The 24,517-nt window shown below is 41.5% G+C and overlaps 1 protein-coding gene across 2 annotated transcripts in view; it reads right to left on the bottom strand.

Moving 5' to 3' along the window:
• Positions 1-24,517, bottom strand: part of LOC139273864 (band 4.1-like protein 3) — a 217,677-nt gene that overhangs the window by 192,359 nt on the left and 801 nt on the right. Inside the window, exons 1-2 of one of the 2 annotated variants that reach the window (XM_070890943.1) lie at positions 14,837-15,062; positions 13,961-14,141 (exon numbers count right to left, since the gene is read on the bottom strand). The exons of the other annotated variant lie outside the window; for it this stretch is intronic. The gene's annotated coding sequence lies outside the window, so the exon portion shown is untranslated. Of the gene's footprint in view, positions 1-13,960; positions 14,142-14,836; positions 15,063-24,517 lie in introns of those variants that run through there. 2 annotated transcript variants of the gene reach the window in all.

Below are 24,517 nucleotides of genomic sequence, written 5' to 3'. Positions count from 1 at the left end.
CATGTAAACGGAGTTTGACGCCCCTGCTTTAATGGATGATTATTTACATAGGTGAGCCTTAGATAAGAGCTGGGGTAATTGACTTTTTGGTTTTGTGTAGTAGTATTGATGCAGGTTTTCTTGATTTGTATAAACAAGAGTTCATTATACATAGATAACATTATATATCTGGGAATGTTTACAAGGCAGTCAAGTAATCAAGGGGTTCAAAGCCTGCTACGTTTGTAAATATCACGTGACCCCCTTGATTAGATTATTCAATGCTAATGTTAGTGTTCTCGATCAGGCCAACATCCCCAGCATCGAAGCACTGACCACACTTGAGCAGCTCCGTTAGGCAGGCCACATTGTTCGCATGCCTGACACAAGGCTCCCAAAGCAAGCGCTCTACTCGGAACTCCTACACGGCAAGCGAGCCCCAGGTGGGCAGAGGAAACATTTCAAGGACACCCTCAAAGCCTCCTTGATAAAATGCAACATCCCCACTGACACCTGGGAGTCTCTGGCCAAAGACCGCCCTAAGTGGAGGAAGAGCATCCGAGAGGGCGCTGAGCATCTCGAGTCTCGTCGCTGAGAGCATGCAGAAAGCAAGCGCAGACAGCGGAAGGAGCGAGTGGCAAACCAGACTCCCCACCCATCCTTTTCTTCAACGATTGTCTGTCCCACCTGTGACAGAGACTGTAATTCCCGTATTGGACTGTTCAGTCGCCTAAGAACTTACTTTTAGCGTGGAAGCAAGTCTTCCTCGATTTTGAGGGACTGCCTATAATGATGATGACTGAATGCTAACAGTCATCTTTTGTGCCAGTATTGGCCATCAGTGAGGATACTGTATATGGACTGAATTTTCCCCAGTTATCTGCGCCGTTTTTTTGGCGAGCGCCACTTTTTTTGGCCTAAATTAAAATATCCAAGTTTCCTCAAAGATTGTGTGCCAGTGTAACTCAGTTAGTCGATTTTTTTTTAGGTTAATTTTTTTTTGCATCACTCAGGGCGTAAGCTGCCACCCGCGCCAATTCTGGCCATTTAAGCAAGTTTGGCCAGCTCCGATTTACTCCAATTTTGCTTAGAACCGCTGTGGAAATACCTTCTGGGCAGTTAAGAAAATTAGAGCAGCAGATGCAGTTCCACAGCCCAGACAGCAGCAACAAGGGGCAGGGGGAGGGGGAAGGGGGAGAGGGAGAGAGGAGAGAGAGGGAGAGGTGTGAAGTCCTTTTGACCAAGGTTAGGAGCGGCAACCGGCACCAGGAGGCCCTTCGGCCAGGGCTAGCAACGGTAACCGGCACCGGGCTAGCAGAGGGCACCAGCATCGGGATCGGGAGGAGGCTGCCCTTCAGCCAGGGCTAACAGCGGGCACCGGAGGCCCTTCGGCCAGGGCTAGCAGCGGGCACCGGGAGGAGAGGGAAGCCTTCGGCCAGGGTTAGGAATGGCATCGGCTCTGGGAGGAGGGGGAGTAGCGGGGGGGGGGGGGGGGGGGGGAATAGACTTTTGGCATAAACACTTCAATAATTTAGTGATAGAATGCTGCTGAAATGTGCAAGGTGCTTGTGCAGGTTGCTGTGAGCTGGCCAGAATGTGTTGTATGTGTCACTTTCTAGCCTCAGCCCGCAGTTACCCTGGCAATCCGATCTTCTGGCGCAGATCTTAGGCTCCACCCCCAAAGCTAAAGGTCAGGCTAGGCAGTGCCAAAATTAACAATTCAAACGGGGAAAGTTAGATGATTTTTTTTTTGGCGAAGTTGGGCCCCAAAAAAATGGCCGTAACTCTTCAAGTACACCAAAAAACAGCTTTGGGGAAAATTGAGCCCTATGTACTTCATTATGTTGATAATGCTCACACTGCAACATTAACGAGTTTAGCAAGAAATAAGTTGCAGTTGATTACCAAGTACAGTCCCCACCGCTTATTAGTGTCAACATGATTTACCTGCTATACGCGGTGGCCGGTGTAACTTAAAAACAAATGCATTTTAAAAAATATTTTACAGACATGGTCCAAAAATACGTGAAGAAACTATACAAATAGAAATAACTGTGTAATGGACAATGCTCCAAATTGTGATGAAAATTACACTTCCAGCCATCCGAGATCCTGGAGCTAGTGGGACAACAAGAACTTGGGGGTCACAGTCCCATAATAAGGGGTCGGCCAGTTAGGACTGAAATGAGGAAAAGTTTCTTCATTCAGTTGGTGGTGAATGTTTGGCATTCGCTACCAGAGAGAGCTGTGGATGCTCAGTATATTCAAGACAGAAATTGATAGATTTTTGGACACTAAGGGAATCAAGGGATATGGGGATAGTGCGGGAAAGTGGATTTGAGGTAGAAGATCAGCCATGATCTTACTAAATGGCGAATCTTACTAAGTGGACCATATACAGCAGATATCTCAAAGCGCTGGAGAAGTACCACCAACGCTGCCTCCGCAAGATCCTGCAAATTCACTGGGAGGATAGACGCACCGTCAAGTTTTCTCAGTCAGACCAACATCGAAGCACTGACCAGCTCCGTTGGGTGGGCCACATCGTTCGCATGCCCGACACAAAACTCCCTAAGCAAGCGCTCTACTCGGAACTCCTTCATGGCAAACGAGCCCCAGGTGGGCAGAGGAAACGTTTCAAGAACACCTTCAAAGTCTCCTTGATAACGTGCAACATTCCCACCGGCACCTGGGAATCCCTGGCTCAAGGCCACCCAAAGTGGAGGAAGAGCATCCGGGAGGGCGCTGAGCATCTTGAGTCTTGTCGCCGAGAGCATGCAGAAATCAAGCACAGACAGCGGAAGGAGCATGCGGCAAATCAGGCTCCCCACCCGCCCTTTCCTTCAACCACTGTCTGCCCCACCTGTGACAGAGACTGTAATTCCAGCATTGGACTGTACAGCCAGCTGAGAACTCACTTTTAGAGTGGAAGCAAGTCTTCCTCAATTTCAAGGGACTGCCTATAATGCTGATGAAATGGCAAAGCAGACTCAAAAGGACCGAATGTCCTACTTCTGCTCCTATTTCTTATGATCGGGCCTTCACTGCAGCTTTTCATTTGCAACAATGAGGAGCTCAACAAGTTGGCTCGAAGGGTTTGCAACAGTCACAGGAGTTCTAGAGGGTTTGATTGAAGGTAGCGTGCCTGCCTGATCCAATTCACAGAAGTCATGACAGGACTTAATAACCGACACATCACAAAAGTAATCGCACATTAACAAGGTGCGCAAGTCTGCTTGAGCTGCCCGAAATAGTCGCCATGCTTAATAAATTTTAAGCGCCGTCTGCTATGGTGATGACAAATGGTTAGTGCTAATTTCCGGATATAGGCGGCTGTCCAGGATAAGTGGGGATGGTGAAAGTGGTGGGGACAGTAATTCCGTAACCAGACATACTATGTTGTTAAATTACTGCTGGTAATTGGGGAGTGGGGGAAAATGAAGATGCCCATGGAACTCCTTTAGTGTTAATAAAAGGACTGAATTATCCCCACAACACATAGGTATAAGGATGGAAAATAAAAGCCCAAGCATAATTCTATTGCGCACTTTAAAAAAATTAAATAACTGACCTATTCCTATTCACTATAAATTGGTGAACACGAAACAAACAAATGAAATCTACAGCAACATGACCCAATGGCTTTGGTTATCATTTCAGCTTACTTTCTTCAACACTAGATTTTGCTGCAGCTTCTATGAAACATTACAAACTAAAATGCAATTACTAATCCTATTCCACACATTGCTCAATTGGTTGTGAGCCGTTTATTTTGCTAGCAAAGCTTCCATTACAAAACTGGTCCACCTGAGATAGTATACAACGGACATCTGCAATCAGCATTTCAATTTGGTTGTAAACAATCTAGTGATGGGACACCTAATTATTTAAAGATTAAATGTCAACATTGGCTCAGTCTCACCTGAATCAGCAGCTCGTAAGTTCAAGACTCACTCCACGATTTGAACATATAATCCAAGATAACACTTCAGTGCAGTTCTGAGAGAGTGCTGTGCTACCAGAGATGCCATCGTTCAGATGAAATGTTAAACTGAAGCCCTATCTGTTCTTTCAGTTGGACAGAAAAGATCCCATGCACTATTCAATCAAGAGCTGGTGAATTCTTCCACAGGCATGGCTAACATTTATCCCTCAATCAATACCCTAAAAACAGAACAACTAGTCATTTTCTCATTGCCCTGAGTAGCACAGACAACCACACTTCAAAAGTAAATTAATTGCCACTTTGATTTCCGAAGGATATGAAAGGAGCTATAAAATGCAACTATGTTTTATTCTCTTTGCAATGGAATTTGATAAGCAAAGTAGTTCGGCATTTATATGATCTACATAATTTTTTCTGTTACCTTGCACTCCTACAGAGCTTCTGATAACCAAAGCTGTGCAAGTGTTTAAAACATTTAATCCAGATTCTTAAAGTATTAATAAAAATATTTTGTAGCCTACAATTGTTGAGAAGCATAGTGCTGGTCCCATTCCGCTGTCATAACTCCATCAGACATGTTGCAAAAACCCCATTTACGCACATAAATGGGACTGCCACCATATTGCCAATGAAATTATGTAGTTCCGAGGAAATCACTGGCCACAGAACCTTTGCATGCAGTCTTGCTTCAAAAGAATCTCCTTTTGAAAACTTGATGATGGACCTCGTCTGGTTTCTATAATATTACATGTCTGTGCTTTCTATCAAATAACAGTGTTGGAATCTTATACTAGCAGAACTTCTGACCCTAGTGACTAACACTCCAACCAGCTTATTACAAATGAGTTTTTCCAAGTTTTCAGCTTATCCAACCCAGCAACTGCCAAAAAGACGCATACTTCCCTCCAGCCAGGCAAAATGACACGGTGCATACACGACACAACCAGAATGCTGATGATGTTAGACAGGTGTCTGAGGTACTTCAAGCAAACAGCTCACAGCTTTAGATCTGAGCAAACTGAAAGAATTGTGACCGTTTCTCTGAGAAGCAAAGGAACTTGGTCATCAGTCAAGTTAAGTTGTTGAATTTAGGAATATAGTCTGAAAAAGGTTGCATTATTCATAGAACTAGAGATGCTCACATCAAGGCACCCCACCCAGCTAGCCGATAGCAAAATATATGGCCACAAACCAAGTTTGTTAGCAGTATGTAAAGATTTCTTGCTAAAACCACCCAGTACAACTGTTGATGGCAGATGCAATCCAGAATCAAAGCTCCCAGTTCTGGATAGTGAATATGAATACTGGTTTTCATCAGCAATGTTTCAGTGGTTGTTTAAAAAGAAACTGCTCATATAAATCTCCAGTTTCCCACAGTGACAATAGCACAAGCCTGTTTGTTTTTCTTAATTTCCCCATTTTAGATTCCCCCAAAATTTACAATACAGTATCTGGCAGCTGTGAAACCAGGGACCTATTGCCAAGCCAGTCACGGAGAAACCTCCTGCTATAAGGTAACTGTGGTCCTGGTTGCCTCCCTCTGGACAACCCTGCTGAAATGAGTGATACAAAATGAGAGAAAACTACTGATGTGAACCCACATACTACCATCACATTGTTACATCAACTCAACATGTCACTGCGCCACCTAGACGGACAATTTATTAACATGGGTCATGTGAAATAAAACTGGGGCACAGGGAACTGCAAATACAACAAAATACTGATCAGTTCAGTGTGAAATTCAAGTTCACCTAGAGATGTAGTGTTAACATATAGTTAGGATTTGGATGTGGCCAGCACTTCTCATAACACTGGAATGCAAGGAAACAGCAACAGTCAGATACAAAAACAGTAGGAACATGCCACATTTATAGCGACTTAAAAGTCTTAATTTTTGCATCCTTGCGGCATTTGTTGTTTCCCCCCGCCAACCCCCCCCCCCCCGGCCAGGTAGATGGAATGTTATTGTAACTATGTTCCAAATACCATTTTAAACAAGTTTAGCCCTTAGCTAAGCTGTTCCAGTACAACTACAACACTGGCATCAATCCAACAATGTGGAAATTGCCCAAGTATGTCCTGTCCACAAAAAGCAGGACAAATCCAACCTAGCCAATTACCGCCAATCAGCAGCAAAGTGATTAAAGGAAACGTTAACAGTCGTATCAAGCAGCACTTGTTCACCGATGCTCAGTTTGGGATCTGCCAAGACCATTCCGCTACAGACCTCATTTTAGCCTTGGTCCAAACATGGACAAAAGTAATGAATTTTAGGAGGTGAGGCAAGAGTGATTGCCATTGACATCGAGGCAGCATTTGACCGAATGTGGCTTCAAGGAGCCTTAGTAAAACTGAACTGAATGGCGATCACAGGGAAAACTCTTCAATGGCTGGAATCAGACCTAGCACAGAGGAAGATGGTTGCGGTTGCTGGAGGCCAATCATCACAGCCCCAGGACATCGTTGAATTAATTCCTTAGCGCAGCATCTTAAGCCCAACTATCTTCAACTGCATCATCAACTACATTTCCTCCATCATAAGATCAGAAGTAGGGCTGCTTGCTGATGATTGCAAAGTGTTCATATCCATTCACAATACCGCAGAAAATGAAGCGGTCCATGCCTGCATGCAGTAAGACCTGAACAGGATTTAGGCATGGGCTGTTAAGTGGCAAGTAACATTTGTGTTTAAGCTTCCACTTCCTCCACCATGGCAACAGTTTTTTTTTAAATTCATTCACGGGGTATGGGTGTCACTGGCAAGGCCAGCATTTATTGCCAGTGGTGGTGAGTCACCACCTTGACACCTTGCTAGGTCATTTCAGAGGGGCAGTTAAGAGTCACCACATTGCTGTAGGTCTGGAGTCACATATTGGTCAGACCAGGTAAGGAAGACAGATTTCCTTCCCTAAAGGGCATTAGCGAACCAGATGGGTTTTTATGACAACATAGTTACATGGTCACCATTACGGACACTAGAAGTTTATTCCAGATTTCTTTAGCGGAATTTAAATCCCCAGCTGCCATGGTGGGAATTGAACTTATGTCTCCAGATCATTAGCCCAGGCCTCTGGATTACTGGGCCAGTAACATTACTGTTCCCGTGTATTATCTATACACTCGCCAAGGCTTCTTCAACAGCACCTCCCAAACCCACAACCTCCAGCACCTAGAAGTACAAGTGCAGCAGATGCATAGGAACACCATCAAGTTCCCCTCCAAGTCACGCACCACTCTACTTGGCCATAGAGTGCCATTCCTTCATCGTCACTGGGTCAAAATTCTGGAACTCCCCATCTAACAGCATTGTGGGAGTACCTTCACCACATGGACTGCAATGTTTCAAAAAGGTGGCTCACCATCACCTTATCAAGTGTGACTAGGGCTGAGCAATAAATGCCAGCCTTACCTGCGTCACCCACATCCCAAGAATTAATTTTAAACAGCAACTATATATGCAAACAATTGCAGCTCATACTAAAGGCATCCCCAAATGTAAATACAATCCAAGACATCAAAAAGGTTAACGTTTATTTATTCTGATACTGGAATCTAGCCAGACCATTCATATGTGCATATTCTATTTGCCTAGACCAAAAGAATTATCCTCATTTTTAATTAAAAGATGTCCTTCACAGGTGAAGAATGAATGATTCCAACATGTGAACTGTAAACACAAGCTGCAATGTATAGAAATTGTTCTAAAAATAACTAAAGGGTCTTTCTCCTTTCAGCACAATGTAGACTTTTTCATACTCCTTTTTGCTTAAGAGCCAACAGCTGTCAGTTATACTCTCCCTTGTGCACTTTACTGCATTTAATAATCCCAGAGAAGCCAGGCAACCTATAATTTTAAGCTCCAGCTGTCACAGACTCGCTAATGGGACTGCTGCTACACATTACATCCTCTCCTGAAGCCACAGGCTTTCTGCACTAACTAAAAGCAAAAATTTTATTAAATTGCCCTAGTTCATTCTATGCTAAAGATAATTCTACATTATTTAGTAGATATATAAAATGTAATCGTATTTTCATGATTTTGGAAACTAAAGTAATCATTCAGAACTATAGCTTGCTTCACTGTGACATTACTTCTGAAAATAAGCCACAATTAGAAGGCTTATGTTGGACCTTGCTGACCTCCCCACCCCCATTATGTTCTTGCAATCAGAAATGTTATCTACTTCAGATTTACAGCATTATTGTCCACTGTACATCACAACATAAAGAACAGAAGATGCATTACAACAGAATTATTAAATATAGGGATTGATAATATTCAAATAGAAGATATAAATAGTAAAATACATACACATCTTTACCAAATAAGGTTGTTATAAATGATTATGAAAACATGACTAATTCCGTATGATTTATTTATAATTGGTTCACCCATATGATCATCCACTGTTGAGCAACAATTTGACATTTCAATAAAACTGTGCCACCCTTTTCCTGATCTTCTGGCTAAAATTTGCAATAAAAGAGCATGTGTTTAATTCCTGCAATATCACAAATATATCCCATGAATAAAATGCAAAAATAAAAAGGAAAGCATATCAGCCATTAAACCACATAGCAACAAATCCATTAATTCAGCATTTAGCTGCCCTGGAAATCATACACTTGCACTCTCATTCATACTCTCTTACGAATCAATTCCCAATATACTGCTCATTCAAATGGACACAGTCGTGACTATTTTCATTTTGACTGCTAAAAAAATATGAGTTGCCCTGATTTCTGCACAAGTTATTTATCTATTCTTCCCATAATATTAATCACAGCAGCTATTTTTGTTTAATTTGCTGAAGTATTTTTTTCTCCCTCTCTGGGTCCTTCCCAATGTAAAGTGGCACTATTATCAGTTTTCTGTCACTTATCACCAGTCAACTAGCCATGTGAAAAAGGACAATGTGCCCTATCTCCTTCCCTTTGGAGGTGCACCTAACCACAACATCACCCCATGAGATTACTCATTTTGACAGCACTGCTTGCTCAGTGAGTTGGAGGATGCAGTATGTGTTTAACGTGGACAGTACCCATCACTCCCATTCCCAGCAGAGCCGGAGATACCCATCTTTCTTTCCCTTCTACCAACTCCTCAACAGGGTCACCTTCCCCCACAACAGCATTTGTCTCACTATCTTTCCCCCATTCCCTGAACTGTTGCTGAATTAAATAATTGTCAAGAGTTTATGCTTCAGAGATGAAGCCCTACGCATTAATATATTGGGCCCAGACTCAGAACTGTACGCCCAAACGACAATGCATACCAGTTTCTAACCCATAGTTTATTCAAGCCCTTTCCATTTTCTTCACTCTGCTCTCATTTCTTTTCTGCATCTCTTTCCTACTCTTTTGTTTCACCTCATGTTCTCCCCAATTTCTGCAACCTTCGCACTGCCATGTGTCAAGACTGCAGGAGAGAGAGACAGGGAGCAGGCCAATGATGCATCAGGGATAGGAAAGGGTAAGCCACGGAAATACAGAGAAATGAGGATGACGTGCCCTTGTGACAAATTATTGGTAGGCTTGTGGAACCATGCCCTAGTTCGAGTTACCGCCAGCAGCCAAAAGGGAGAGAAAATTGGGTGTTGAGCAGGGGAAAAACAGTTTTGATGATATCAGATTCTCTGAAGGCTTACAGTTAACTCTGTAAATTCACTTTTAAGATTTAAGAAATCTAGGAGACACTGATGTCAAGCCTAAATTTATAAAGTCAACAGTAAACTATTCACGACTGGTCAGTTCACCAGTTATTGAACATGATTTCTGCCACAAGGTGTTCATTCTATTAGATATGAATGACTTCCACCATGGCATATAACAGATACAAGTTTGCATCACACAAGGGCCGAGAGTTTCTGTTATGTTGCACTGGTTTTTTCAGTGCAGTTTGTCTGAAATCAGCCAAACCACGCAAATGATCGAGGAATTTCAAGCCCAATACTTCCAGCAGAAATCGAGTTTCTGCAATCTTATACACTAGTTTCAAAAACAGTGATAGAAGTCAACCCCACCCACAAAACTGGCCATGCCCACATATCAAATTAATCCCCATTGCAAGTTTTCATTAATTGCACCCGTTTACAGGCCTTTGAGGCTCTTAAAATTAAGCTTTTTTGGTTCAAAGATACTAATAGACACCTTCTAAAAGCTTTTAAATATATATTTTTTAATTGATTATTGTACACCAATGTAACTAGGAAATGCTTCTGTATAGTTCTTAAGTCATTTCCAGTTATGTAAAATCGCATTAATAGCGAGTGGTGGGCTTGACACTCCAATAAAAAGGCCTATTACTTGTGATACCAAACACATTTTCAGCTGTATTAATAAAACTGAACCAAGTTATCACATCAAAGAATATATTTAATTCAATTATTTTTTAAATTACGTTCTAAAATGTTACCCATGGCAGATTTTATGTTTGTCGATATGGAAATGAGTTTGAGCGGAAACCTGAACAAAAGAAAGCTTGAAACTAGCGCTGTTTTGAGAGCAATTTGCACCCATATCGGAAACTCTTGGTCAATCATTCTGCATGGATGTTAATAAAGTTGGGGGCTAATTTTGACTTTGTGCAATAGCTTAAAACGGGTGAATGTGAATCGGCAGCCCCTTTTACAACTCACCTGATTCTTATTTCCATTGACTTCAATGAAAACTAAGAGAGATGTAAAAAATAGGGTTCTGACTCACTATCACCCATTTTACACTATTGCACAAAATCAAAATGACTCCCTTGTACTTTATCCCTCCTACACAGCAGATTACTCTCTTTGGGATAACAGGGTGTGCAGTTCATATCACCTGCAAATAAGACCTTCAAATGAAATTTTACTGGCACTTGGAGAGACTATAAATCTGAGTTTCTAATTGAGTACACTCAATATAATGCCAGCAAAGAACTGAACTAATCAAACTAAGATACAAGTGAAGAATAAAAAAAACAGGTTATTACTTCAAAGCAAATTTACAAGATTAAAGTTAATAATGTTCTAGCAACAATGAATGTCAATCACTTTCAGCAACATTTCTGATCCGATCGATTCCATTTCCTGCCACATTCCAGATAGTTGTCTTAAGCACTTGCTTTATTTAAACCCCTGCCCTCAATCAGTTCAAAATGTTACTTTTTTCCATTTCACTATTTTTTTTTTAAAAAACATACAATTTGTATGTGCTCTTTGTTGCATTTGATTCAGGTGATGAAAAGATTACAAGTGCTCAAAGCAACCACTAAAGATAAAAGTTAATGTTAATCCAAAAACAACACTGAAATATCAGGCAGTATGAAATCTACATTTTTTCCCCTTTTACAACATACCCCCACCCAGTAGCTTGTCAGTTGTGCGGCCGAATCCACTACCTGGCAAGTAGCAGGCCGCAGCCATTGAGGCCCAGCTGGAATGGGCCCTGGCACTATGTTAGGTTGATCGGAAGGTCAGCAGGTGATCATGGTCAGGGGATTAAAGCTCAGGGCTGGGGAAGCTCAAGGTTTCCTTGTGGTCCTGGAGGAAATTATAAACATCTTACCTCACTGGGCCTCATCTGGCCCTCAATGCAGCTCCCGGCAGGTTTGGCTTGACAGGGAAAGGCACCACTGCATGCTCGCTCAGGCCTCAAGCTGAAATTTCAAGTCATTTGGACCAGATCTGCACATTTAAAGCAGGAACCCACTGCCTTCTGGCAGGTGTCCTGCACACCTGCTGAAAACAGCAGCTTAAAATCCAATCCCAAAGAAGCAGCGGGATCCAGAGGCTGCATCGCTGCCCTTATTTTATCTGATTCCCAAACTCCCCCGCCTGGTTTCCATGGGGCGTGGTTAAAATTTCCACCAAAGAATAATTCTGCTCCTTCTACATAGTTTGAAATTAATCGTTTTTACACAATATCGGACTTTGATCTCAGCAACAACCAATCATTGCACATTAAATACTTTAATCTGCTGAATAAATTTGTCAAGAGCATTGGATCTGAGTTCAGGCTGCAAATGGATAGGAGGCTGATGGAGGGAACATCATTTGATGCTAGAAACTGAACAGCTCTGTCCGAAAAAAAAGATAGGAAATTCTTGTCCAAAATTAATTTTTTTTTATAAAGCCAACAACGTCCAAAAAGCAAATACTGTGCAGCCCTGTATAGACACACCACTGTAAATTTGTATTATATATAAATTATGATCAAGAGTCACTGTGAAAAATCCTTGTTCCTTGTTCGAATATCAACTTGAAGTAAATTTGAAAAACAAACCAACTCCTGGTGAGACTCATCAATGGATGCATCAAAGAATAATTTTATACTGTAAAACAAAATGACTTCTTTGAGGCAGAAGCATAAAATGTAATACATTTTCATTTGTACACCCTGGTTAGGCAAGGTAAAGCCCCCTACCTCATCTCAATAGTCATTATATCACAATTATGTTCAGAAATATTCTATGATAAAGAAACTAAATTCTGGAGCAACAGAAACCCACCTCCACAGAACTGAACAGCTATTTTTTTTTCGTATCATGGTTCTTCCTATACCACCCACAGATATTAGCTACAGTTAATCAGATAACCAAAGCATTTCACACACATTTCAAATGCTATATATTTAAAAATAATTTCAGTATTGGTCACATGGAAGACTCAATATTAATTTGGTATAAGGCCACCACTAATCATATTGCATTTAATACTTCTGTAATTAAATTGATGTGCGAATTACTATCTAATGCAACTTAAAGAGGGGTGGAGAGAAACTTTGCAAAAAACTGGCAGGGTAGATATTTTGCAGAAACCTGATGTAAAGTATAGCCCAAGCGTCACTGCATTTCAATTACATATAATTGAAACTGGGCATTTAATTATGTAAGGAGCAGTGATTGACATTTATATTAAATAGGTAGTGAACCTGTGGATGATGTACAGCAACTACCACAATAAAATGCTTCAGTCTGTAAATACGTCATTAGGTTGTAATATCTTACCAGATCAATGAGTAACCAGGTCAAAGCAAGACATCTTGCCAGAAGCACTGTGGCCTCTGGTGAAAAGAGCAAAATATCCATGGTAGCTACTTTATTTATATTACATTACAACAGGATAATATATACAATTATTTGTTGAGACAAGCCACATGAAAACCGAAAATGGTCTAAAGGGAGTTTGTTCTAAATGAATACTCAATGGGCTGATGCTGCTGCTGTGGATGCATTACCCTTACAAGTGAAATTTCAAGGTCAGGTGTTTAGAATAAAAATAAACCAAAAAAAACATGCAAACAATACTTCCAAACCAACAACTTTAGTAATTGTTTACACAGAAAGCACATACAAAAACAGAATGTTCTACTGACTAAACAAGCATGCTTTCTTTTTCCCTAAGATTAAATCAGTACAAATTTACTTCTGAAAACCTTATTTTGGTATGGAGTTTGTGAATAAATTCAAAGTTGATCTTCAGTCAATAATTTCACTACCAATTATTTTAAATTGATATTGTGGCTAACTAATTATCTATACATGTATCCATACCATTTAAAAAAATCAAGTCTCGTGATTTCCAGGGGTTTTATTTAAATTCAACAAAAGGTGGCAGCACTAATGAAGAAAATGTAATTGTGTAAGATTAAGTATCTTAAGCATTAAACTAGAGATACCAAATATTTAAATGTGAAAATTCAACTTTCATAATGTTTTGAAGGTAACCGAGTATATTTAAAGCAAGGTGCAGGATACAATTAGCTATATGTAGCAGGGTGACTTGGAGCAACAGCATCTTAACAGCTCTGGATGAATCACTGGCCTTTCTTCAGTGCATTATAAGGTTCTCAGGCTACAGAATATCTTAGAACGAAGCATAAAGCATGCTTAATATAGTAAGGACATTCAAGAAGACAATGAAATGCAGTCTTATTTGGAAATATGGAACACACTGAAGTTGAAAGGCATCAACTGTGATGCAAGTTTGCAAAGATGGATTCCTGACCACTTTCAATGTTTCTCTTGATGGCTACCATATGTTGCCACAAACTTACCAGTGAGGAGGAGAGGGGCAAAATTCAGCCTTCCTCCTGCCTGTTGCGGGAATAAAGAGAGAGAAGATGACAGGGTCGGCGGCAGCTTTCCTCAGTCACGATGCGGTCCGGAGAGTGGTGTCACTGCAGCGGTCCACAACTGCCATTTACTCCACACCACACCCACCGCATTGCAGAACTGCTGGCAATGGGGAAACAATCAAAGCTGCAACTCATCTTACTGACCAAAAGAGATGAATCACGCAGGGATCTCCCTCTTTTTTTTTGTACAGTAACACGTAGACATATCTGTAGTTGTTATGCACAAAATGTTATATAACGTTTTATACATGTAGAAATATAATTGACAAACCACGAGAAGAACCCTCCCACGCCCTTAGAATTACTCTTCTGGCGAAACCAAACACAAAGTGGCACATTTCTAGATCATATTTCCAGATTCAAATGTGCCTTTTGGAGGTCTTTATTTCGTTTATTCTATTGCAGCGTTTCAGTCAGCGACTTTGCAAATTCGTAAAACCACACATCCGAACTGCTGCGATCAAAGTGGCGCCTCCTGTGCGAACCGACACTATTTTAATACTATATGTATAGATCGTCTGCCGTATTAAAGTCAGCCGCGAATTAAGCTGCCCGCGCGCCCCATTGCAAGAGACCACACGAAAGGCGATCACCAGACAGGGAGACAGTGAACAGAGCCCCGAGCCCACCACTTAAACCCAGCCCTCCATTCCCACACATCCTGCTGACTAAAATAGAAAACGGACAGGAATTATTTTTTTGAGGAAAACCCCCCCTCTCAGAAAGTTAAATATGGCGCCGGGGGCAGGCGGCAGAGAGCGGGCTAGCAGCGCGGCGCTGGGTGCAGAGCCATACCTTGGCCGTCCTTGCAGCAGAGCCGGCTGAAGCACGCTGACTGACGGCGGCGATGAGCTGCGAGCTTCCTCCTGAGCCACGCGTCACCGCACCCACAACACGCCAACTCTCCAGCGTCTGAGAGCAGCCGGGGTCCCCGCCAAATCACTGCCCCGGCTCCAGCCGCCACCCACTCGGCGCCCCTTGAAGCGTCGCCTCCGCTTTGCTGTCGGGTTGCTGCGTGCGGGTGGTGGGGAAGGAGCAAGGACGGCGACTTGTTTGCCCGTGCGCAGTGTTACAGTGCATCAGGGAGACAGGGGGGAGGGAGGAGGAGGAGGAACGCTCATCCACAGCGCTGAAGCGGCCACCACAGATTGGGGCAAACGAGCACGGTGGGAATTTGGGGGCTGGAAGCTTCTCGCTCTCTCCAGTCGATGCAGTATAATTAGAAACAGATTGCTTCAGTGCAATGTTACACACGCAAAAGAACTTTCCTCAGCTGCATACTTCGATGCATGACAATTTATAAAATCCCTTCACCGTTCTATTGCTGCACTGCATCATTTAATAAATCAAAATGTTAAACTTTCCCAAAAAAAATCACATGTGCATTATAGCAACACATGCACATATGCATCACATTGAGATTATCAAACCCCCTTAACCCAGTTAAGTTTTATTGGTCCGCTGTAGTTTTGTGAACATAATGTTGCGCCATTTAATAAATTCAAATTTTCAGGTGATGGAACGAAGTTTTCCTGCAATGTCCATTTTCAAAAAAAAACACCAATCCATGAGCAAACTCAAGATCTGTATTCCGAACTTGCAGTTATTGCTGAACCTGTGAAAGGCACATACAGGTACACCGATCCAGGCTCTAAAAGACCAAGTCGGAGAGGGAGACCATTGCCTGGCAAGCTGCTTGATGCGATAGGATTTAAATTGCAGGTGGTGTTTTATATTGCACAATTTAGCTGCATATATGTCAGCCAATTGTTTGTGCCACATAAGAGACCTGAATTACCGCACACAGCTGGATTGAGACGATTACTGGCGCTAGCTGAGTTGATAGCTGTATCTACCTACCTACTGCAGGTCCCTCAATTATTGGGTGCAGTCATTCTTCCCAGACAGCTTTCCCGATAGATGGTCGTTTTTTTTCTCGATGATCAGAAATACACCGAACAAAATTGTGTTAAAGGCAACTGTAATCCTTCGTAAACATTTACTTTAAAAAAAAGCTAAAGAGACTCCTTCATTAAAGCCAAACTGTCTAAATAATGAGAAATTATTCGGTTAAAGAGACGTCATAAATGTAATATTGATTGTTCCAAGAAGCAGGGTAGATAATTATAATTACACCTCTGGATGCGGAGAAGTGTCTTTCCACCCGTGAATACCTTCGTCCTTTCCCACAAACAGCCCGGTTTCCCAGCTCAACCGCGTTGCTCTGGAGAAACCTCAAGCAGAAATTATGTACTTTATAAGGCGAGATGGCAAACTTGAACAAGTTCAGTCACTCAGCTGCTCTCGCATAACTTTAAACAACACCAAGGAAGATTTTCGAGCAAGTTAGGTGTGATCGTGTAGAGCACATTTAAGATAAAATAGGAAATTATTCTCTCCAAAAAACTTTGCATGTTAATAATCAACAGAGTGGAGGATTAACGTTTGTGCTCATAAATTTCCCACAGTGAGTTACTGACTTAGTTTGAACCACTAGGAACAAGTGTGAGCAAACACCAGATCAAGAGGATGAAAATAACGGTGTCATCTCACAGCGGTTAACACACGGCAACATTTGCTGACACTTGGGTCACCTCCTGCTCCACTGGCCACTGGTTGGTGCAAAGGGAGGATGTGAAAGAAAGCAGGCAGAACAACAACTTTTTTTTAACAAGCTATTAAACTTCCTATAGGCACCTTTTCCTGAAAATAGCATTCGAACTCTCGACCTCTACCTATTTTTTTTCTGGCAATTCCTTTTTTACCCGCCAAGCATGAGACTCCTCCAGTCCGACTCTAATCACACCTAAAACACATTAATCTTTCTTTTTCAGATGCCAAACAACCTTCTGTGCATTTTCATCATTTTAAGATTCAGGTATCTTTATTATTTGCTGATTTAGGTTGTAGATTACTTGCCAAAATGATTGGATATGGAACAAAAAGCAAAAAAAAACTGCAGATGTTGGAAATTTGAAATTAAAAACAGAAAATGCTGGAAACACTCAGCAGGTCAGGCAGCAACTGTGGAGATAACAGACAAGTCAATATTTCAGATGTGTGAACTTTGTCACAACACTATGAAATGTCTATATTTTCTAATCTCACGTTTTGTTGTCCCTGGCCCACTTTACTCCTGTGATACTGAAATACAGTAATAGAAATGAGAGCTCCAGCTTACAGTCTCCCATCGCTGAGCACTGCAGAGAGAGAGAGAGAGAGGTAGTCTTGTGTATTCATAGCTCATTGCCAAAGGCCCTAAAACCACTCTGATCACCAGTACAGGTAACCTTCTCATTACATAGGCAGTCCCTCGAATTGAGGATGACTTGCTTCCATGTCAAAAATTTCACAGGTATTTCAATGAAGGACCTAATATTCCAGGTCCGAACTAAATCTTGAAGGGTGGAAGATGCCTGTGCTGGGAATTTTTTTTAAACATGTGGTGGCCGTTGTACACCAGCCATCACACGGGCTTCACAGAGCTAGGTCTTGGTCCAGTGGCAAGGATTAACCAAGATGACTGGAGACCATGAATTGTCGAGTTAGAAGCACCCCATCTGTGAGGGTATTGGCTCACAGGGTTATTTGAGTCCTCTGTAAGAAGAATCCCAGCCTCCCAGTGATACTCCAGGTCCCATTCATTGCCCAGGGTGGCTGAGAGTACAAGTGGGGGCACCTTGATGCCCTATTGGCTGCATGGTAACATGTCTATTGAATGAACATTAAAATGGAGTCAGTCCTCCATGGCAGTAATCAGAGGATGAGGATTAATCAGCTGATGCTGAGTAAGGTTGGCATACAACATTGCACTTGGACTTCAAGGTGGCCAGCACACTGCACTCCTTCTATCTGCAAAGACAGATGTTCCTCATAAAACAAAGAAGAAAACTTTAATGCTTGTTGCTTTATATGTAAACCTGTAAATACCTTGTTTAACCATCAGAGGGCTCATCTCCTGGAATCCCAAGGGATCCCATAATCCCTTGGGAGCACCGGTATATAAGGAAGCCTCAAAGGCTGGAGAGGTACTCTAGAGACCTGCAATAAAGGACTACAGTCACACTTACTTTGAGCTCACAGTATCTGGTCAGATTCTTTATTCAAGACACAACACTTATATTCAGGGTTTGATGGTTAACATCGTTCCACCTCCAACTAGGAAATCTGGTGCTCTTTTTCCACTTTCCTTCATTCAAGCTGGTACTCTCCCATTCTCCTCCCTCCCTCGTACATGCTGGCACTTTCCCCTCATTTCCTGTCAATTAATTAATGATGAGGCCACCAAAATGCTAACCATATGATGGTTGGCAAGAACGCATGTATCCTTTTTCAACTATATTTGCATTTTTTCCTTTACCCTGAACATTAATTCCACCTCTTTAATCAGCAACAACATTATTGCTCTATTTTTACCAAAATATCAGCCCCTTCCTTTCCAAGTTGTGTGCCAAAAACTTAGTTACAGATCTGATGACTGAAGCTTAAATTGTCCAAATTTGATATGTGATTGCATTAAATATGGAAGTTCGCTGGGATATAGGGATCCCACAATGCATGAGGAGAATAAACACATTAGATTCACAGGTGTAGATCCACACTTATCCACACTCCTGAATTGCTCATTTTAGCTATATTGCTGTGGGAAGGAATCAAATAGAGGCCAGGGTCTCTGGATAAGGAGGAAGAGAAAACTGGAGGAAGAGAAAACTGCAGAAAGAGTCATCCTTGGATCACTTCTGGCACTTCCCAGAGACCACATTTCAAAGCAGTATTAGAAGTCTGGAATCATTTCCCCCCCACTTCTGGATGGTGCATAGCATTGGGAACACAAAAACTTGCATTTATGGAACACCTTTAAACAGGATGCTTCACAGAAACATTATCAAACAAAATTTGACACTGAGGCAAGGAGATAGGACACGTAACTAAAAGCTTGGTCAAAGACAGGTTTTAAAGAGCATCTTAAAGAGGAGAGAGGTGGAGGGGTGGCGAGATTTTGGGAGGGAATTCCAGGGCTTCGAACCTCTGAATGCACAGCTGCCAATAGGAAAAAAAAAAAAGAGGGAAAATAACAAATGTTGCCCTCAGGAGATGAGAAAATAAAAACTGAAAAAGTATGGCACAGCAGCTGGATTAGACAATGTGCCTTACAAAGCTGCAATGCAATCAAAGGGTTCTGCAAACTCACTCTTGCCATTGATAAAGTTACCTAAACCCTTAGGCTGTATTACAGGGTGTAACACAATATCCAAGCCAGGAATTATTTTATTTCATGTGTTTTTATAAAACATAGATAACTTTCTGTTGCACCATTCAGGTTAGATTTTCTGGCATGGTCATCAAACTATCACCACTCAGATTTGGATCAGGCATGTGTTACTGCCGATTAATTCACGGTAGAAAACAAAAGATGATAGGAATAGATGGATAGCCAAGGAAATGCAGAATTCTTTTTCCAGTTGCAGTCAAATTCCAGCACAGACTAGTTGGGTCAAATGGCCGGTTTCTGTACTGCATATTCCATGTAATATGTTTTATTTTAAGATGTACTAAATGAAAGGGTTGCTAATTTTGTTCCGATTTTTAATTTTTTTTTTTAAAAAAAAGGGCCCACATTTTATTTATAATTTGCATTTATGCCAATTTTATAAAATTGATTTCTTTCCCCTTTTGACATTTACAGATTAAGCTATTAAAACCTGAATAAGATACAAGAGTCATTACAAATTCCAGCTCAATGATTTTGCTCAAATATCATACTAGCAGACTTGATCCTTTTTGTCATTAGCTGTTTCAATTTTACTAAAAATAGAATAATCTGTTCGGGAAACCAGAACCACAAACTACAAGAAGAAACTTTTGTGTTTTGGATAGCTTCAACTTCAAATAACTTTTCCAACTGGAAATATTAGTATTAGCTTTCCTGGATAGTTTCCTCCAACCACATTATATACTTAATGGAGTATCACTCATTATGTTGTCTGGATGTAGAACTCAGTGGTTCTTTATTTTTTTAAAAAGCATCAGGATTAGTTGATCTGAACCAGCAGGGAAAGTGAAATTGGCCACAACATCCCTGAACTAAGGAGGGGAAAAAAAAAAAACAGGATTTCCACTCAGTTTCTAACCAGCGTCACCTGCTTTAAAAGGAACATGAGCAGACTTCATTTGGGGATAGCTGTGATGACTCCAAAGTCAAATACTCTGTCGATAGGCTCTGTCTGGGCTCATACAGAAGAATGGCCATATGAGCAAGGTAGTGGAGTGCACCCAGCACATTAGGAGAGGGAAAAATAAAAAATCCTCAGCAGTCTGCCATTTAAAAAAAAAAAAAAAATTCTGACAGAATTGCTTATCTACCATGAAATGGCATTGGATTTCTAAATAAAAATATATTTGATTTAGTAACTCAAACCCCTCTGTGCATTGCACTGTTTGTTGGATCTTGCACTGGATACCAACTGTTCAAGTCTACGTAAAAAAAATAAATTGTATCAGGACAATCTATACCCCTGCAGTGATATCAAAGAAATTCAAAAGAAACCCAGAATAAAAAAGCAAAATACTGCAGATGCTGGAAAGCTGAAATAAAAACAAAAAATGTTGGAAATAATCAGATGATCAGGCAGCATTTGCGGGGGGAGGGGGGAGGGAGGGAAAGAGAGAGAAACAGATTTTCAGTTTTCGGTGAAAACGGTAGTTTTACGCCAACATTACCGTTTTTGCTGCGCTACTGTTTTTAGGCCTAACTTTCGGCCTTTACGTCTGTTCCATGCATCGGTAAAGTTGGTGTTGCACGAGGATTCACGGCGCAAACCGCAAGTTTTGGCAAATTTAGTCCAGGACCGGTAGTGCTGCGAGATAGGGGTCTTTCCGGGGGGCGGGGGGGGGGAAATTGCAAAAAAATTCAAAAAACCCTTACCTACTAAATCGCTGAAAAATAATTTTAAAATAAAAATTTTTACTTACCTTTTTGCAGTCTTCATACTTACCATTGCTACCAGGGCTGCATCGACAGGTTTGACTCGGTCAGTATTCTGGGCATGGCGTAAGGGTCGGGAGAGTGCTGAAAGTGCAATGCAAACGCAAACTGCATTGTTGCATGTCGGCACACCTTTCCCCGGTGGTACGTGGAAGCACCGCCACAAAGAAGTGCCCGAGGATCCAACCGACCGAGGTTTTGCCGTGGAGGGTCAAATCGCGGTGAAAGTACAGTCACAAAGTCGGCGAAAATCCAACCCATTGGTCGGTGACGATTTCAGGCCTGATGAAAGATCATCAACCTGAGACGTCAACTCTGTTTTTCTCTTTCCACAAATGCTGCCTAACCCGCTGAATATTTCCAGCATTTTGTTTTTGTTTCAAAAGGAACCCTGTACCAGGAACTATTGGATTGCCTGTGGCATTAGTAGTGGTGGCTGGAAGGGGGTGGGGAAAAGAGGGGTTGTGGGCCTGGAAGTCATGAGATCTGGGCAACCAGAAAGCAGACAGGGTTCCTGCAACATTGGAGGTGGCTCCTACAGTAATGGAACAAAGAGGAAAGATGGATTTGGTAGCACTGAGAAGAGGAGTACAGCATCTGAGAGCACAGGGAAGGGAGGGACCCTGAGTCTGGGAATCCTGGAACACTGCAGTGTGGCTCCCATGGTCTGGAAGCATTAGTGATAGGTGGGCTCTGGAAGCAAATGGGAGTGTCTGGAATCTGCCAGTATCGGGGGAAGTAGCAAGAGGGGGAAGTAGCAACCCCAGACTAACATTCCCAGTGGTCGGATCCTCAACCTCGATGTTCTCAGGCCATCTCAGGGTTTGTTTTTAAAAATAGCACTTTGTATTAATTCTGTATAGGTACAGTCAGCAACACATTTAGTGCAAAGATCCCCCGCCATCTCTCAGCTGTCCCTAATTTCAGAGTTTACTCTTTGTAACTATCAAAAAAACACTGCCATTAGTAATCAAAGCTTGTTTAACAGGAAGCTTTCAAAATACAATTTATTTTGGAAAAAGCAAAAACTCAAATTATGAGGAAAAAGAACATCCCTTTGTATGTGTATGCATATGCATGCATTCTTTCTCCCCTTTTCTCTGGCTGACCAGCTATCTTTGCTGTATGTTGGCCCATTGAGGTAAAAAATAACTTGATAAAATATGAAACTTTACCTGAAAAATGTATTCTCAGATTCAAATAATTTTTAAAGAGTCTAAAATACTTTAACACAATGAGGAGATATATTCCTCTAGCTGTACTAGCCTGCCACTCACCCTAACAGAATCCTACTGTGGTCCAAGAGTCCAGTAATACAGGGGTTGGGGTCCCTGGGTATGGAAACATGAGGAGGTTGGTGTCGGGTTGAGAGAGCAGTTTTCTTGGCCGGGGGTGGGGGGTGAGGCGCGAGGGACTGGAACACGGGACATGGATTCCACAGTCTGTTCAGACTTCATCATCTCCCTGAAGCCAACAGTGTGATAGCTGATGGTCAACATTTCAAGCTGAGGCTTTTCAGAGAGGCTGAAACATTCACGTAAAAAAGTTTAATTTAAACTACTCAACATATACAAAAGACAACTTTGCTGATAAATTAAATTATGTTCAAATAATAAAGAAACAAAGAAATTACATTTACATAGCAATAAAAAAGTGTCTTCACTGCTTTTTACGTGGAAAAATGAGACAGTCAATTTGTGCACATCAAGGACCCACAAGCAGCAATGAAATAAATTACCAGTTAATCAGTTTCTGGTGGTGTTAGTTGAGGAATGATGTTGGTCAGAACACTGGAAGAACTCCCCTGCTCTTCTTTGAAGAACTGGACTTAATATCCAACTTGAAAGTTGACACCAACAATGCAATACTCTCTCTGTACTGCACAGTATCAGCCTGGATTCGGTGCTCAACTCCTGGAGTGGGACTTGATCCCACAGCTTTCTATATTATATAAGAATTAGGAGCAGGAGTAGGCCATACGGCCCCTCAAGCCTGCTCCGCCATTCAATAAGATTATGGCTGATCTTCACTCCACTTTCCCGCCTGATCCCCATATCCCTCAATTCCAAAAATCCATTTATCTCAGCTGTGAATATACTCAATAACTCAGCATTCACAGCCCTTTGGGGTAGAGAATTCTAAAGAGTGAAGAAATTCTTCCTCATCTCAGTCTTAAATGGCCAACCTCTTAACCGGAGACTCTGCCCCAGTTCTAGACTCTCCAGCCAGCTAGTTCCGATTCTGTGCCAGATGAACTGCCACTGTTGTTGTGAGGTGTCATTTTTTTTTTTAATGTTAGGAACCATATTTTTAAACCCATACTTGTCAAGCCAAGAGTAAAATAACTTTGGAAACATTATTTGATTTTTTTTTTGTTTGTAGTAACTTGCTTACTTCACCTTCTGCTTTTATTAGAATGTTCTTTTGATTGATCAATGGCCGTTCCGCACATGTTGTTTTCATGAATCCTTAGTCAATTATTCTCATTTGCATTGGGGCTAAAACATTATTGTAAAATTACAAGGTCCTATAAAAAATCATTTACTCGCGAGATCATTTTTGATGTTTAGAATTTCCAAATTGTATTCAGAGATGGCTGATACAGACCTTCCTTGTCCATGTACGAGTGGCAGTCAGTTACTGTCTCAGCTGTTTGGTAGAATACTTAAGAAGCCAATCAGGCATGTAAATCTACATACAGCAAAGTTATAGTCCAGTTATAAAAAGGTATTCACAGCTAGTCAGAGGTGTCCCCTCAACCGCTCATTGCCTAAAAATCCTGATTCATAGCATAATGCTGCTGGAAAAGCAAATTCTACAAAGCACTTATTGAAAGGAAATTAGTTTTGTTAGCCTGCTGACAAATTAATAGCATGTTAGAATGCAAGAATAAGCAGTTTCCTCTATTCCCACAAAAGTGTCGAGTCAATTCAATGAATAGCCACAACCCAGCTTGTCACTTCAAAGTGATCCTTTAAACTAATTAGTGGGGGAGGGTTCAGGTGAGCAGAAACCTAAAAGTTCAAAGAACAAGGTGAAGGCAATAGAGCAGGGTAGCATTGAGGGAAACAAAACCAGAGCATAACAGGAAGGGACAGAATCTATAAACATAAGAGTGTATCAGAAACTGGGGCCATAGCAGGAGAAAATGGTAAGAAAACACATTTAAAAGCTCTTTATCTGAATGCACGCAGCATTCGTAACAAATTAGATGAGCTGCCGGCACAAATAGTTACAAATGGATATGGTCTGACAGCCATAACAGAGATGTGGTTGCAAAGTAATCAGGACTGGGAACTAAACATTCAGGGGTACTTGACAATTCGGAAGGACAGACAGAAAAGAAAATGAGGTGGGGTAGCTCTATTGAAAAAGGATGGATTCACTGCAATAGTTGTAATTTACCAAATTGAATGTAACTTAACAAAATTCCCCAGATTCTCGGGAGGTCCCAGCAGATTGGAAAACAGCAAATGTAATGCCCCTATTTA

The sequence above is a fragment of the Pristiophorus japonicus genome, chromosome 1 (assembly GCF_044704955.1).
Source record: "Pristiophorus japonicus isolate sPriJap1 chromosome 1, sPriJap1.hap1, whole genome shotgun sequence".
In the NCBI taxonomy this organism is placed as follows: domain Eukaryota; kingdom Metazoa; phylum Chordata; class Chondrichthyes; family Pristiophoridae; genus Pristiophorus; species Pristiophorus japonicus.
The sequence above is the reverse complement of the archived record's forward strand: the minus strand, read 5'-3'. Positions and strand labels throughout refer to the sequence as shown.